Here is a 5,410-nt window from a genome sequence, read left to right on the forward strand (position 1 = left end):
ATAATTATGTAACAGGAGATAACATATTTTATGGGTGAGTTTTAGGTTAATATTACTGTAAGTGAGAATAAGGTTAGGTTAAATTAGGATGAAGTTAAATTAAGTTAGAATAAATTTAGGTTTGGTTAGGTTAGGTTAGGTTTGGTTAGGATAAGTTAGGTTACAGTTTGGATGGATAAGGGGAAATTTAGGATGAATTACTTTAGACGAGGTTATGGTTAGGTTAGGTTAGGTTTACTGTGAGATTAGATTATGTTACTTTAGGTCAGGTTAGACTTTCAGACATCCAGACGTCAGACATCAGACATACTGACGCCAGACAGCAGACATTAATGCTCTGTACCAAGTTGCTATGTAAACGATTGAAGGCTAATTAAGTTGGTTAGGTTACCTTAATGACGCACAGGCAGGAAACTGTTGAAGGTGAGACGATTTCCTCTCTCTCTCTCTCTCTCTCTCTCTCTCTCTCTCTCTCTCTCTCTCTCTCTCTCTCTTTCGTTGTCTCTACCACTGAAAGATTAAACGAAAAAATACATTACGCGTATTTTTTCTTACTTTCTTACTTCATTCCAAACCAGTTAGAAGTATTAAGAAAAGAACATTATTCTTCCTATCTTTGTCTTTCTTTCGTTTTCTCTGACAGTGAGACACGAATAAAGAGATTTTTCTTCGTTTTGTTATGTCTCCTCCTTTCATGTTTCTTTCATCAAGAGAGAGAGAGAGAGAGAGATGTTAAAATAAAGATATCGAGAATTAAAACTTCCCTCGACTCTCTGTTCTTCTCGTTATCTCTGCAGCGAGAGACACCAGGAGACATGCTATATCAGATAACGAGCTTGTGTCGAACGTGTCTCGGTTAGGATGCAGCGTTGCAGGGTGACTGAAGGAGATTAGGTGGTTGGGAGCCGCAGGACTGACAAGAGGACAGATACACACAGCCCTACAACCTCCAACTCACTCACCCACCACCAGAAGTGATCTCGTCCCCGATGCTGCCGAGACCTAACCTAACTTAACTTAACCTAACCTAACCTAATCTAATCTAACCTAACCTAACCTAACCTAACCTAACCTAACCTAACTTAACCTAACCTAACCTAACCTAACCTAACCTAACTTAACCTAACCTAATCTAATCTAACCTAACCTAACCTAACTTAACCTAACCTGACCTAATCTAATCTAACCAAACCTAACCACTTGACTTAAGGTAAAGACCAAGCATAGAGTGGACAGGTGAGAAATACTGGGAGATGGACAAATTATATCTTGTGTTTGACCTTGACCTTTCAGTGACCCCGTGATAACTTGGGAAGGTTAGGTTAGGTTAGGTCAGGTTAGGGTGATATAAGCTGGGGGGGCCAATCTTCATGTGAACCAAGAAATATAAAGGGAATATCTGGTCGTTTAGCCTCGACAGATGTAGCTCATTAGGCCTCAGGATATCTTCTTGAGGTCGCCATTACGCTAGAGTCCGTGATAATGTTACCTTTTGGGGTTAACAGTAGAATTTATTTAATATAACTTAATGTTTACTACTACTATTATTATTATTATTATTATTATTATTATTATTATTATTATTATTATTATTATTATTATTATTATTATTATTATTATTATTATTAGTATTAGTATTATTAACACTGGCATCATACTGAGACATCAAACTCACTCAAAAACCTTTATTTGGTGAATTGATGACTTGACACCCCCCCAAAAAACCCTTCCATACCTACCCCATCTACCGTTTACTCAATAAGCTACGATACTATGATTGTTTTTTTTTATTATGATTAGTTACGTGAACCTCTTCTCCCCTTTAAGTAACCGAGAGAAGAAAAGAGTGATGGGAAAAAATGGGGGAATGATGGGGATTAAGGGGAGTGATGGGGGTTAAGGGGAGTAATGTTAAGGGGGAGGTTAAGGGGAGTAATGGGGTTAAGGGAAGTAATGGGGTTATGGGGGAGATATGGCATGTGTGGGGGCTATGAGATTAGTGGGGGGTTACGGGGGGGATGTGTGTGTGGGGAATGGTGTGGGGAGTGGAGGGGTCGTGGGAGTGTGTGCCTGGGAGGGAGAGGTCATGGGAGTGGCTCTCAGGTCGACACTGGTGAATTGGGAGAACAAACAGAGGGGCGGTAAGTGGGTGAGAGCCAGGACCACCTCTCACCTAGAGTAGAGTGAGTGTATACATTGTGGCACCCACCAGCCAGCCAGCCAGCCTTCTTCTGATTACCTGGGACACACACACACACTCTCTCTCTCTCTCTCTCTCTCTCTCTCTCTCTCTCTCTCTCTCTCCTCTCTCTCTCTCTCTCTCTCTCTCTCTCTCTCTCTCTCTCTCTCTCTCTCTCTCTCTCTCTCTCTAGGTGATTCAGTAATTATAGGTAATTCACTGACTATAGATGATTAACTATAGGTGATTCACTCTGACTCAGTAATGTTCTCATGAGCTTGACCTTCGACCTCCACACTGTACAGGTGTCTCCTCTCTTCCTCGCTGCAAAAACTGTTTAAAGGGACGTTAGGATGGACGGACATTCACAAGGACGGACTGTTGATTGGACGGATAGACTTTTCAGACGGACGGATTATCGAACAGACAGACTGTCGGACGAACTGACTCTGAGGGATGGATTATATCGGACCAAAGAACTAACGGAGTGACAAAAAGGCGTAAAAAACCAGAAAAAACCCAACAACAACAAACCTTAATGTCTTTTGTCACAGCTGAGGGGGTTTAAAAGGACAATCATTCTTGTTGTTATTTGGCGTTGATTAAATATGCAAGTCTGTGTTACATAAGAGAGTACAGTAAGTTATGTAACGTCTCTGTTGATGAGTTTTTGTTACGCAAGTATTACGCAAGTTTACTGTGTACTGTAGAGGAACTTAAGTTGTATACTCAATATTCTGGACTGTGGCACATCATTAGAGTCACTTCATAGGGTGTTTCATTAATTCGGATGAGAGTGAGTGCGTGAGGGTGTACTGTGAGGGAACACTTGTTATCTGATGGTCGTATTTAATAGTTGTGGCGGAGGGTAGTGCTGGTAGAGGCAGATAATATTGGTGTAGAAAATATTTTTGCTGGTAGAAGTAACGGTAATAGTGGACGTGTCAGTAATAGTAGTAGTAGTGGTGGTAGAAATAACAGTAGCGGTAATAGTGGAAGTGTCAGTAGTAGTAGTAGTAGTGGTGGTAGAAATAACAGTAGCGGTAATAGTGGAAGTGTCAGTAGTAGTAGTAGTAGTGGTGGTGGTGGTAGAAATAACAGTAGCGGTAATAGTGGTCGTAATAGTATGGAGCAGTAGCAATAGTAGCAGCTGCTGTGGTGACCGAAGCGACGACGAAACATCTTCAGGAAAAGAGGAGTTCCAACCTTGAGTTTCCGGCAGAGAATTTGCATAACAAACTTGGCACTAGAGACCAGCTGCTGCCTCTCTCCTCTTATTTACTCGGGCATTTAAAGATGGCTCCGAGGACCTCACTCTCTCCTGGAGGCCACACTGAGGCTGGAGGTTCCTTAGAGGCCGTGAGAGAGAGAGAGAAGTGAGCTTAAGGCAATACCGGGGCGTCATTGCATCATTCCCTTATGTTGTACCGAAGTCTCTCTCTCTCTGTCTCTCTCTAGTTTCATTTCTCGGGCTCTCTCTTTCTCTGTCTGTCTGTCTGCCTATGTCTCTCTCTTTCCTTTTTCTGTTTGTTTATGTTTCTCTGTTCAGTTCTTTCACCCACTGTCCGATCCTGTCTGTCTTTCTGTTTTCCTTTATATGTCTCTTCCTCACTTTCCATGTTTTTCTTTTTTTTTTTACAATCTCTTTTTCTCTTTCCACAACTTTATTTTTTCTGTCCTGATGTTTTCTTTCTTTTTTTCTTGTATCTCATCGGTTTGTCTTCTCTTTTCCACTTTCTCTACCTATCTTTCTTTTCTCTACAACTCCTCTTTCTTTCTCTCTGTATCTCCTCGTTTCATTCTCTTTCTTTAATATCTCTTCTATATATTCTCCCCTAACTCTGTCCTTATTTTATTTACCTCTATCTATCTCCTATCTCTATCTCCGTTTCCGTCTCCTTCAATCTCTCTCTCTATTTCCTGTAATCTGTCTCTCTATCTCTTTCTCCACCTTTGTCTCTCTCTCTCTCTCTCTCGTTGAATCCAGTCTGCCGAATTCACTAAAGTCTAACGAAGTCAGTGTTTGTTTACCAAGTCCCACAAGACAACAACAGGTTCATAACTTTGCTGCCTGTGCACTGAGTTTCCTGTGACGTGCCCATCAACCCACGACTCCCGAAGCCTGCATTATATGATGTATGTACTCGTAGACTCTGCTTATAGGAAGTTATTTGGATCATATGAAGAATAGCACCCCTTCCCCTCCCCCCCCCCCTAGGTTATTTCACTTGATGATTATACACCTTCATGTTAACTTAATCTTATCTAACCTAATTTAACCTAACCTCAAGCTAATCTAACCTAACTTAACCTAATTAAAGCTAATCTAACCTAACTCAATTTAACCTAACCTAACCGAACCTAACCTAACCTAACTGTGTGTGTGTATGTGTGTGTGAACGTCGTAGGTTCGATGTACACACGAGATCTGACAAACAACTTGGGATATCACCTTCAAACTTTATCTATTGGCCAAGGAAGATGAGGTCTCGGTTCCTATTGAATATCAAATAAATCGAATGAATTGGTTAGATATTTATTGAAGTTGTTAAGTGAGTAAATACACGAGCCTGGTGTATGATATACTTATCTAGTTAATATACAATGTTATTCCTCAATCTACTTAGTGGATAATTATTACTCCTGAATTTGATGAATATTTTTTAAGTAGCTTATGTGGAGAAGAGGAGGGAGGTTGAGGCTAATGAAAGTGGGGATTATGTATGGTCTAGTAGGCTAAGTAATGACATAATCAAGGAATATTGCCATATCTGCCACTGCTTCCAACTCGGTTATTATGGATCTTTGGGGATCTTGTCGTAGGAACACCGGAACTGTTTAGTCCTTTGTTTTGTCCTTATTCCTCTTCTTATTGCTCTCTTTCTCTCTTCCTCTTTTTATTGCTATTCTGCTCTCTTCCTCAGCTTTGTCTCTTACCAAGAACCATTCTAGCTTTTTTTTCTTATCCATGGTATTAAGGTACAGATTGTAATTTGACTTGATGCGCGGATTCCAAGTTCAACATGAACATCCCTGGAACTCCACAGTTTCATTGACCTTGGTTTGGAAGCCAAACATAAACCGCAATGGCTTCAGATTCAGGGGAAGCTCAGTGTAATAGTTTACAAATTATCACAAATAGCTTTTGGGTGAAGCTTCGATAATTGTTATAAACACTTTAGTGCTTCAGAATCATTAGTAACATGTGAGTTGAAAAATGACCATGAATTG

This window comes from Homarus americanus, unplaced genomic scaffold, assembly GCF_018991925.1.
Source record: "Homarus americanus isolate GMGI-L3 unplaced genomic scaffold, GMGI_Hamer_2.0 scaffold39232, whole genome shotgun sequence".
NCBI lineage: Eukaryota > Metazoa > Arthropoda > Malacostraca > Decapoda > Nephropidae > Homarus > Homarus americanus.